Genomic DNA, 12,779 nt, shown 5'->3' with positions numbered 1-12,779 from the left:
TGTCCGTCCCTCCCCCACCAGCGTTAGATCAGAGCTTTTTAAAAACAGGAATTAGAAAAAAAAAAAAAAATAGGCACGTATCAGTTTCGAATGGCTGTCTCGGGGCGGGAGAGGGGGGGAATAATAACAACGAAAAACCCGTGAGCTTGGGCTAGTCAGTCATGCGGTAAGTAATTCAGTAATTAGAGTCCGAGGAGATAAAGCAGACGACCTTTTTGTCAGGACAGATCGCTCCCACCTTATTGTCTCAGCAAACCTCGCAGTCTACCGTTATCACCCCCTCCCCCTTCCCTATGCCTCCCTCCTCCCTCCCCAAGTCAGACGGTCTCGGAGCTTTAGCTTAGTATTTTTAATTAGCCAGCGATGGGAAGCTAAAAGCCGTAATGAATTGCCGGTGGCGGGAGGGCGGGGGAGGTGCGGCGGGTCCCGCTGCCCGCGTCACGTGACGCCGCCGGGCTCCATTGGCCGCCGCCGAGCGGAGCCGGAGCGCGGCCGGGGCCGCCCCTCACACACCCAGCGGGGCGGGCCGCGCCCGGCCCCGGCCCGGGCCCTGCGCCGCCCCGCCGCCTCTGCTGGAGTCTGGGGGTGCCCCCCAGGAACGCCTCGCCGAGCCCCCCGCCACCTCCCCGGGGTGGCCCATTTACCTCAGGGCTTTCCCTTTCCTGCGCCTCAGGGTCGGCAGAACGAGACGGCGATGGAAACGGGCAGCCGCCGAGGGACCATCCCACCCCCACCCCCCAGCTCCAGCCTCGCGTTTGGTGTCTCGGTGTGACATGCGGGGTGCCTCCCGGTCTGTCGGTGGCCCATCGCTCCTGCTAACGAGCGCAGTGCTCTGGGAGCCCGGGGGGGCGGGAACCAATGCAGACTTGGGTGTAATGGTGTCACTTTTATTTCCCCCCCCCTCCCCCACCCTGGGTTAGTTAAAACCCAAAAAAGGCACTACGCTTTAACGCCCCCCAAGTGCATCGTCAAGTATGATTTGTGTGGCTACAGTGCTTGCACCCTCTTACTTCCCTCAAATAACTCACCCTGTTTGTGGGATTGGTTTGGGGTTTTCTTCCTCCTTTAAAAATCCCCAAGAATCCTAGTTATTTCAAGTCCCAAAACTCTAACACTCCCGTTTGCAGAAAAAAAAAAAATCCCCTCTAAGTGCTATAGACACACCACGCAACCGTACTTACGGTCTGTATTGGATCGAGTTGACCTTTTCCTTCTAACTGCATTGAGTGTGTTTTTGTTGCAGCCGCTTTTTATTTTAGAAAAAAAAAAAATCTAATGTCTTCAACAGATTTATTGTGTTTGGAGGAAGAGCACCAGATACTATGAACCTTCCTTTCTTTCTAGAAACAAAATTAAAACAACGACCAAAAAAAAAAAAAACCAAAATAAAATAAAAATAAAAACTGGGCAGAGAAGGCAAACGCGGCATGTGTGTCTGTCCCCCTCACAGGCTGACACAGAAGCATAGGGGACAGGGGCGCTGCCCCCACGGCAGCGGCCGAGGCGGGGGAGCGGGAGCCTCGCTCCGCGCGGTACCTGAGAGGGACTTTTCTTTGTTCGCGATGCCCTTTCCCTGCCGGCCAATCAGCACCCAGCTTTTATGAAACCGGGCCCTGCCATTGGTCCGCCGCTCCTCCTGCCTGCCGGCGAGGGCGAAAGACACAAACACGCACCCGCTCACACCCCCGGCACCCGCTCGCACTCGCGCCTTGTAGCCCCGCACGTACTGCACCCCCGAACACATGCCCACTACCCTCACCCCGCACACACTGCACACCCGCCCGGTACCCTCACATCACCCCACCCCCCACGCATTGTACACTCACACGTTCTGCACTCACACGCACACTACGCACACGCACGCAGCCTCGCGCTCTGCAGTCCGCAGCCTACACCGAGCCTCCGTGCTGCAGCCAGATACAAAATCGTGTTTCCCATTTCAATTATCCTACATAACATTTAAAGCTGAGGGAGAGGAAAAGAAATGACGGGAGAAAAAAAAAAAAAAAAAAAAAAAGAGAGGGGGAGGAGGGGAAAAAAATAGAAAACCAAGGTGAAGTGTAGCTCTGCCAAGACTCACACGTCGGGAGGAAGACTCCCTCATTTCGTTTTAATTTCAGGGCAGTTTTCAAAGCCATGATGAATGATTTTTCTGTGCCGGTTTCAAAGAGGCAATTTAGAATCTCAGTCATAATTTTTAAATGCCCCCTCATTCAAAATTATAACAGCTTGAAGCCAGCGAGAGAGGGTTGCTGATACACATGTGCGATTATTTTCGTGCTTAGTGAAGGAGAAAAGCAAACAGTGTCTGGAGGAAGGGGCTGAGGGGAGGTTTAGGGTAGGGCAGGACCCCCACCTCTGCTTGGGGGTCACCGAGGCGCTGCTCCGCTCTCCGATCAGTCTTCTTTCTTGCGTTCACTTTTTCAGCTCCTCATGTATTTTATTACATGTTCATTTTTACGATATGGCTTAAGTTAGACAGGTCGGGTTTTATTCTTTCTTCCTTTTTTTTTATTTTTTTCTTCCTCTTTTTCGGAAGGAAGGGGAGCAGAAAATAACCCTTTTGTTTCCAGACTGCTGATTTACTGCCGCACGCACTGAAGTGTGGATGCCAGCGACCCTATAACTACCACGTGAACATCCTTTCACAGGAATTAGTAACACAAATCTTCCCTATCGGGCTTTGTGTAGCTCGAAAATATCCCCCTTAATAATTCCTTTTGTTTACGTTGGGAGCCATTATGCTACACCACTGCGTTAAATTGCGTTTAACCCTTCGCGGACGGCGGGGATGGAATGGGGGCGGCGGCGGCCGCCGCCCGCGGGCACAGGAGGGTCATGAGGTGGGGGGCACTAGCCCCGCAGACACCCTGTTCCTTTTAACACCCTTAAGCACGATCTACTATTTTTTTCTTCTTCTTTTTCTTTTTTTTTTTTTTTTTTTCCTTTCCCCTCTCTTTGACTTCCCCCCCCCCTCTTCCTTTTCCCCTTGATCTTGCTGGGACTGATCTCCCTGTGAAAATCGATACGGGATGTTTTTCTTGCCAAACGTTCGCATCGCCCAAGTCAAAATTTCCGGCAAGAAGTCAAAGCGTGGCATTTACGATGTCCTGCACACCCAAGACAGGGTGATAAAATACCTCTTTGGATTTCGTCCAGCTGAGCAAATCACGCGCGTCAGCGTGCCCGCGTTGCAGGCTTCCCAATCAAAGGGGCGATTAGTGGAGAACTACCAGAGGAGCAAACCCCCCTCACACCTGGCTTTGCTGCGGGGGCTTTGCATAAGGTGAAACAAGACTAGTGGGGAAAAAAACCGTCCGTGGCGTGGCACCCGACCGCGCTATGGCCACCAGGTCACCGTGACCAGGGGCCCCGGAGAAGAGGCTGCCCTCCAGGTCCTTTGAGCCCTTCAGGCCGCGGGCACTGCGGTCACCAACATACGCAGCCTTGAGAGGCCTTGATGCTGCCTGGTCTGAGACTGCTCCGTTTTTCCTGTGTAAAAATAGTTCCCCTTCAGGGGCTGATAATGAAGGGTTTATTAGCAGGGATATGTTCATTGTCAAGGAGGCCCTTGATCACATGAAATGTTTAAGCCATTACAAAGGGGAAGAAGGAAGCTAAAAAAAAAAGCCATTACAAAGGGGGAGAAGGAAGCTAAAAAAAAAAAGCCATTACAAAGGGGGAGAAGGAAGCTAAAAAAAAAAAAAAACCTTCGTGGCAAACAAGAAATGCTGAGGTGTGAACAGTGAACACATCCTTGCCCTCCCTCCCGGGCGCTGGGACGACGCACAAATAATTGCACGGAGGACCTGTGAGCGGCCGCTTCCCAGCCGGTGTAGTAGCGGAGACGGCTGGAGACCCTACCACCCTCCCCCCAGAGAGGGGACACTTGTGCCCAGCATGTGCAATTTGTGGAGCAGTGGGCATGCATAATGTTACAAGGCACCGAAAGTCACTGTTTCCCCGGGATAGCTCTTGAGTGATGTCACTCGCTGGTTAGCAAAAATTTAAAATCAGCAACACCAAGCTTTTGGTCTACTTAGTCGTGGATCACTATTCCTGTTTCCTTACAGTATGTACTTTTCAGATTTAGGTAATGACCCTGATTTTTCAGTATCGACCTCTGTTTAGACACGTTTCACTTTGGGCTGCTTCTCGTCTGCAAAATTACAGTAATTTACACATTATTATACAGTGAGTAGGAGACGGTTTGTATTTAGCATTGGGTGGGGGAAGGGGTATTATGGGAAGTGATCTGCTATGGTCAGCACATAATTTCAGCCCAAAGAAAATTGCTTCTGAATAGATGGTCTGTTAACTAGCCAAGGAACAGTCACTGGGGGAGATTACAAAAATGCCTCTGCTTTATCTGTCTTACACCATCATTTTAATTTTTGAAAGCAACGGTCAGTGGAAGAGCCAGCCACAGAGGGTTACTAATCACAGAGGCCAACTGATGAGTAAAATATCCTTAAAAACCTCCTTATATTAAAAATTTCGGAAGGGAGCCCCCTCTCTCGCCCCATTCCCTCCCAGTTTTCTGTGCATGATTCTACAGGGAAGGAGCCTGTCCAGCGTACCGCATGGTTGCCGAAGCAGGGTTTTATTTATCCATTTCTGTGGCAGAAATTACAGCAAGACTGCTCGCCAGCCCATGGGTGCATCTGCAGCAGCCGATTCCCACGAGTGGATGCAAAAAGATCACTGAACTCACATTGTCTTGTCAGGCTGAGAATGTCGGTATTTCAAAAAGCAGCCAGGGTCTGCTGTGTGATTTAGTGGCTTTTCCACCTTAATTTCTACCTGCTCGCCAAATTAGATTACAACTTTGTATTTCTGTGCATTTTACAAGACAGACAAAAGGCCAATAAATTAGTGATGTTTGTCTAAAATAGGGCATCCGTACTTAACTGGTGCAGCTGCAGACCGCTAATAATACCAAGAGATCACCATTCACCCGCCCTGGTCCCTGTGCGATTTCTGTTTTGTTTTGTTTTGTTGGGAGCGTTGTTTGGTTTTTGTCGGTTTTGGTTTTGTTGGTGTTTTTTTTTAGCCTTGCCAGACATATGCACCGCACACGTAACGAAGAATCACCGTCGAAGGTCTCTTTGGCGGAGGCCCGCGACGCCGGCCTCGCTGCCCCGGGCCGGCCGCAGCCCGCGAACGCCGTGAGGAGAAGCACCTTCCCACCCCTCCTGCGGCCGCGGGCCCCGCGCGCTGCCCGCTCCCCCGGCCGCTGAGCGGGCAGCGCCCAATCAGCGCGCCACAAATCGCTTTTGCGGTCCGCCATTGGTCGGCGGAGCGCGGGGCGGGGCGGGGACCCCGCGCGCGGGCCCCGGGGGAGCGTCGGCACAGAGCTTGTGAGGAGCGGGGCGGGCCCTGTGGCCCGGCCCACCCCCGCTGGCAGCACTGGGGTTAAACTTGCCGGGCTGAACCGCAGTAATGCCACCTAGGCCTATCGTCATTTGTAGCAAAGCCTTAATTGCCTTCTCTCATTCAGTCTCTCTCCACTTCTCCCTTTGTTCCCGCGTTCCATGTTGCAGGACCACGGATACGGGCCCGTACCTCCGATCTCGGCATTATAGACAGCATGTCTGCAAAGATAAACCCATCGTTCTCTTCAACTTGTGCCAAAGAAAGGGCATAAATCCATTTCCCGCCAAGACTGACTTGTCAGACTAATTACGTAAACAATGAGTGGCGTTTCTCTCCTGTACAACGTTTTGCACGTAAAAGTTTTCTCATAACAAGATTTGAAAGTAGTGCACTGGAAATTGTACTGATCGGAAAATTTTGGGTTAGTGCATCCTTAGAACCCTCAGAATATCCCATAGTATTATGGACAAACTTTCAATTAATGTGTACAAACTACTGGCTCTGCAGATTAGTTGTGGATAATTTATTGTAGCATTGGTGACTGCCAGTGATCCATAGACCCGAGTGTGGGAACTGATGATACAAACTACAGAGGAGTCATTATACACTTGGCAGATAGTTCTGTTAGATACCACTTTTTTTTTTTTTCCAGAGGCAATGTTGACAATGTTTCCTTCTTCTTTAGAACAGTCAATAGACTCTTCTGCATTTATCTGCATATTCACAAGGAGTCTCAGTTTGATACCTAATCTAGAGGTCAGTGTCTCTGATGTTTCAGCATACAAATACAGTTTCTATATGGAAGCAAAGTGCTGCTATGTTGTTTATTGAAGAAGCAACAAAGATGACCTGACAACTAGATGGAATGATTTATGAAAGAGCATCTATGTGCATATGTGTATTTATTTGGGAGTAGAGAGAGAGTGTAAAAGGTAAACAGGATAAAAACTATCCTCCTGAGAGTGTAGAGAAAGAAAAGAAAACACAAAAAAAAAAAAAAGAAGAAGAAAACAAAAGAGAACAAAACAAAATAAAAGTGGGGGGAAATGTAGAAGAGGAGAAAAAAAAAGGGAAAGGAAAATAAAAAAATAGAAGAGGAAAAGAGAAAAGCAACAGCTGAAAATAAATAAATAAAAATCCTACCAGTGAAATGTGCTAATCAGTGAAATAAATACAGAAGGAATAAATAAGAAGGAAATTCCAAAGTCCCATGGCATAGAACTGGAAAAAACACTAAAAAAATATATTATGGGTAATTACTCCATTTTGGCATTGGAGTGGACTGAATGATCCAGTAAATATTTTGAATTTTGTAAATTAACAGCTCTCCAGAGTTCTGCTGTAGAATTTGAATTACAAACCTTTTACCTAGACATGAGTATAGCCTTCAGTTCACTGCATAGATAGTCAAATTTTCAAGTAATTTAAACAGCATATTTATTTATGTAGTGCTTTGTATAAACATTCAGATAATGTTAAAAACATTTTTTTTTCTTTCATAATAGAGAGTGTGTTCTGGGAAACAAGCAATACATGTTGAAATCTGTTACAGTCTTGTCATAGCCTAAACTTAATGTTTCACAGTCCATTATAATTTGTAATAGAAATGATAGATGCAGTTTCAGTATTTTAGTAGGGGAGCATGTCCATGTTGTAGTCTTGCTAAGGTGAAAAATGTACAAAAGGCCAGTGTCTGGGTACAGTACTTCACATTTTCAGAGAGAACAAATGAGCATGGGGAAATAAAATTGAGGCTTAGTGAATAGGATTGGATTGCTTTATTAGAGGAAAGGTTAGGAGTCATAGGCCAGGGAGAGGAAAGATGAGTCTTGAAATGGAATTGGCAGAGGAGTAGCCAGTTAGGCATAAGGAGTCTGCAGGAGAAGCGGGTTTGAGAGGGACTTTCCCAATGTGAAAGGAGAGCAAGAAGCATGATGTTGAATAAGCAGAAGGAATAGGCCAGATATAAGATCAGATAGCATATACCAGGAATAAGATAAAGGTGACAGTCAGAAAGTGTAGTGTCTGGTAAAGTGAGGAATACCTCCTAAAGTTTTCAGAGCCAAGGTTAGATACATCATCCGTGTGGGAAGAGTGAAGAAAACATGCTGATACATTTTTGACAGAAAGGAGCTCAAAGACTAATGACCTTTGAAAATCCTCCAGAGAAGAATAAGAGTCTGTTTTGCTGTAGGTTTGAACTGCAGAGGTGTGGAAGGAGAAATCCTATGCTCTGGGACAACACAAATACCAAAGATTTTGATAATCAGGATGAGAAGCATTTAAACAAACTAAATATGTTAGGTACTGGAGATGCAAGTGAAGAAAACAACCCTCTCTATGTGTACCAGAATATCTCTATGTGTACCAGAGCAAACAACTGTGACCTCTTGCTTTCCTGACTGTCCTTGTTGCTCTTTTGTTGTTTTCTTTGCTGTACTGCAGCAGGAGGGGCAGGAGAGAAACACAAAGAAAGCTTTGTACCCTCAACTACACAAGAAGTGACCTGCTCTAAAAGCAGCATAAGGAAACAGGATTGAGACAGTAGGAGAGAAGGAGAGGGGATGATGAGACCAAGAGAGGGAGACAGTAAAGACGACAATGTAAATACAAAAAAAGAAGATTAGTACAGAAGATGGGGAACTGCAGCAGTCTGGTCTCAGCTGTCTCACAATCGTTATGTGACAACTTCTGTGATTTGGCCGTCTTGCCTTGAAATAATAACTAAAGCAACAAGTGAATGTAAAAACATCAATGATTCCTTTAGCCAAAAGTAACACAGCTATGTTTTTTTGTTGATGATGAAACACAATCAGGTGAGACATTACTCATTTCAAGGCTTTCATTCTCCATGGAGCTACCTGAAACACTGCAGAACTGCAGTATAGACATTTGAGGAGAAAACCCATCCAGCTTTTAGAGATTTTCTTCAGAGGTATGATTGCAAACATTTAATTTAGAAAGAAGCCTGGTAAATAAAAGACAAAATGAAAAAAAACAAAATAACAACAGCAAACTACAAAACAAACCAAACAAAACCAAAACCAAACCCCCAAAACTGAAAAAAAAAAAAAACCCAAAGAACAAACTAACAACAAACCAAACCAAAGCTCCAGGGAATGCACCAAGACAGAAGTAAGAAATATCAAGTTTAAAAAAAAATAAACTTGCAATGGGAATTTCCCACTAAAGGCAGTAAAACACTTGGGAATCTAGAATATATTATACAACATGCAAAGTTATTTCAGTAAGTTCTTGCTCTGTTAATATGTGGTATGTGTATAACTTGTTATGCACCTTTTTATATACAACTTCCAGGAGCTGTACCACAGCAAGGGCCATGAAACATAGCTGGTGTTGCACACCACAGCTGTAGTACAAGAAAGTAACATAATCATATCTGCTTGATCATTCTTCGTATTAATGGAAGCAAGTTGTGATTGTAGCTAAACTGAACATCTCACATCTGTCTGTTTTAGAGCAGTGGTGTGTGCTCAGACCTAGCACTGTTTGTGTCAGGCAAGAGGGCAGAGGTGGTCTGTTTAGTTGGTGAGCCTCTGCACAATCTGGACTTTGAAACCTGCAGGTATTCTCATCACAAAGTTTCTGCCTCCTCACTTGTAATTTCGTGTAACAGTGATTACTTACCTTACAGGGTAACCACTCCGGGTGCCCTGAGGACTGTATTTGTTAAGCATATTGAGATCAAGTGTAATGTGATTAAGAACATCTGCATTAGATTTAGACTTGTACTGCAAATAGCTGCTATTAAAGCAGACTTTCCAGTGACTGCTCTCTTCTTTGGGACCAGAGAAAAGAATGACAAGTCCCAAGAATCGCACAGGGGTCTCAGTTTTATCTGCCTTATGTAAAGATCCTCTGTGATTTCAAACCCTTAAGCTGGCATGGAAGCAGACTTTTTGTCCTGTTCTCTGAACTTCCACTGGGGATGTGGGAAAAAGAAAAACGTGGTGCACTTTTTGTAATTCTTGTGAAAGAAGTCTTGAGTCCTTAGGAGATGTTTAGGAATTGTTCTGCAGCCTACGCCTGTGATGTCCTGGAGCCAGAAGTGCTGTTTCAACCATCTTCCCACAGATGTACGACTGAAAAAAATCCTGTGAGGATCACTGCTTCTACAGAGCGTATTCTAGCAGATATTCATCAACAATGCCTAGAAGATTTCTTGTATTTAAATGACAAGAATACTTATTAATTATTCCATGCTCTGGCCTATGGAATATTCTTTTGCAGACTACATACCTCTCCTTCCTTTTGTCTCCAGATTTGAAATTTAGGAATAAATTATATGTTTATTATTATAAAATTTTACTTTTTCATTTTAAACTTCTATAATTTTAAGGGCACAAATGTAATGCTCTCAAAAAAAAAGTATTAATATTTTGTCCGAATCAAAGTTTTACATTATTTAAACAGATTTGTTCGGTTTTAATTTTAATGGTAATATAAAAATATATCTGCAAGTATATCAATATTAATCAGGTGTATTAAAGTGCAGTGGTTTTTTATTTGGAGAAATGAGTTTATGTGAACAGTTTCTGGCTCTAAATAATTTTATCTAGCACTTTGTATTTTGCTGGTTAAAAGCATTCCTCTGAGATCAAATAAAAATTTGTAATCAAATGCAGGCCAACTCTCTCATACTGCTGTTCAAAATGGTGAACTAGTTCTGAAATATAATCTGTTAACATATTGTTAATGAAAACCCTTAGCACCAAGGTCAAGGCTTTTTGGGGGAAGGAAAAAAAAGGAAAATACACTTCTTTTTTTTTTTTTTTTTCCCCAGAGAATATTCATTGTCTAGCCTTCTTCATTGTTCTTTGTAAACATACATAGATTATGGTTTAGGCAAAATATTGTTGAGAGGAATGCATGGCAAATGCACAAAATAAGTGGGTAATTTCTTTTACATGATTACTTGCAAGGAATAAGTATGAGAACTGTCCTGTGTTGAGCACTACATTTATTGCATCCTTAGGCTTTAGGATGACGAAGAATGCCAGTGTGACTTTAAGCAGAAAATATGCAACCCTAAGTCATAGTGCCTAAAATTTGAATATGTTCACATACTTCATAATGATCAGAAACTTTCATGAATAGTTTGCTATGTTCACACTGTCCCAACAACTCAGAATACAGATAATTGTTCCTAAGTTCAGTTATCCAGAAGGCATTTATAGAAAGAGCTTTGAGGAAAATGTGATTGTGTTCCTTTTATTTCTTTCTATTTTTGCCTTATTAAAAGGAAAAATGATGCATTTCAAAAGAAAAACATGAAGAAGAGACCCCGTTGCCATTACTTTGGAGAGCTGAGATGTGGAGAATGAAGAAGCCATTGGTCTCAGTTTTACTACCACAATGGTCTTTTATGAGAGGGATTAGATACGCCTAGAGCTGATGCAGCATTCAGTGCTGCCCAGGACAACAATCTGGAAAGAAAGATGATAAAAATCATTTGTCATAAGGTTAAATCACTACAGACTAGCTAGATTGGCTTTTCAAATTGTTTTTCATTTGGGGAAACAAGGAAAAAAAAACAGAAAGAAAGAGAGAAATATGGCTTTAAAACTGCTTGGGTTGTCTTTTTATTTTTTTTTCCCTTCTCTCTCTCTTTTTTTTTTTTTTTCTTTCCTGCAAGATGTAGCATTCAGAAAACATGTTGAGCGAGTTGAGGCATTAAAAAGATCAGTCTTTCACTGAATGAAAGACTGTGTGCGTGTGACTCACATACTAAACAGAAATCTGCCTTCAAAGCCTATTTTACTGCCTAATTATATATACACAAAATGTAGCTGTCTGTTTCAAACAAATCCTAGGAAAAAGAATAAAACTCCTCTTAAGATGCAATTTTCATGTTTTTTCATAACCTTAGAACACACACTGCTAATGCAAAAGGGGGAAGTACAGCTGGAAGGTCCAGATAAGGCACCAGTCATTATTTTGTATTTTTTTAAAATTATTACTTTATAAAGACATTATACCTCCTACTCAGAATGAGGAAAATTAGTGTCCTCTCATTATTTTTTCTCTTTACAGGTAGAGTTTTTTTCCTTGAAGTCTTGTTATGCATTTCAGGAGCAGCCAGTAGCTATGGAAAAGTTTTTTTTTTTTCAAGCAATCTCTGTTAATAGTAGCAAGCTTTGAAGAGAAATCTAGGAATTCCAAGACTATACAAACCTTTGTATTGCACTGAGTATTCCATATGAGCAAAACGAAATACAGAGTGAAAGAATGCATCATAAAACAAAATAATTGCTGGCAATCAGCTCTCTTGGAAACTTTCAAACCGGACAACATGTGTGAACCATTTCTTTTGTGAGAAACAAAAAAATAGTTGGTTTTAGCTCTTTCTGTAGTAATATAAGTGTGAGACTACATGTGTATACATATATATACACATATCTCTATATATACATATACATATCTATATATATACATATACATATATATATAGATATATATATATGGGTTTTTGAAAAACCTACAATTCAGAAGTCTTTTTAAATAACTTGAACTGTAAAGTTTGATAAGCCATTACTAATTTATGTCCTCTTGCAGATACAAATCATTAAAATGAAATAATGTTTTAATGGCTTATTTGATATATGTCTAAAATTTCTTACTCTGAACATATCCCTGGCTTTCTCCCTGGGAGACTGCAGCAGTAAACGGTGTACTCTGCAAATAGCTGTGCCAGTGAAGACATACAGCTCATCATCTGCCTGGGGACAGTACATCATATTCCCTCCACCTGAGCACTGTCTAGATAATTTCAAACAAAATGAGGCAAATTAGCAAAACTATTTTCCCCACTGCTTAAGGAGTCGAACCCATTTCACCAGAAGTGATTTAGAGGGGGGTCTTCCTGGAAGAGATGCTATTTAGTTACTGCTGGGAAGAGACATGGGAGTGCAGTAATAAGCAAGTCACAACAGACTTAGAAAATAACTCTATTTCATCTGCAATGGTTGTTTACAGCCCAATAGTAATATCCTGGAGCTGCCTCTATTGTTGTTAAGCCATTGATTCTTGTAGAATATTCTTGCAAATTACTGAAGGGAATAGGTCAAAACTGGTCAATGAAAACTTATTTCAAACCCACATTTTCTGTCCCAGTCCCTGTCATTACTTGCGCTCACAAAAAGGCTGATCTCTCCAAAACAGGGCAATGTCTGTTAATTACAGAATTAATTAGATGAGAGGCCCGACATGTTCTGCTGTGCAATGTATGTGCATCCAGCCAGAAAAGTTTTCTGGCAAACCTTTCTCTCACCTAATCAGTGTCTAGTAATTTGAACTCTGACATAATGCAGCGATGGGGTGAACGGGTAAGATTTAGGATTTCTGGTTGGCGTGGTGAGCTTGCAGGTTTTCTGTATTTCTGA

The sequence above is a fragment of the Vidua chalybeata genome, chromosome Z, assembly GCF_026979565.1.
Source record: "Vidua chalybeata isolate OUT-0048 chromosome Z, bVidCha1 merged haplotype, whole genome shotgun sequence".
Classification (NCBI taxonomy): Eukaryota; Metazoa; Chordata; class Aves; order Passeriformes; family Viduidae; genus Vidua; species Vidua chalybeata.
This window is presented reverse-complemented; position numbering follows the sequence as displayed.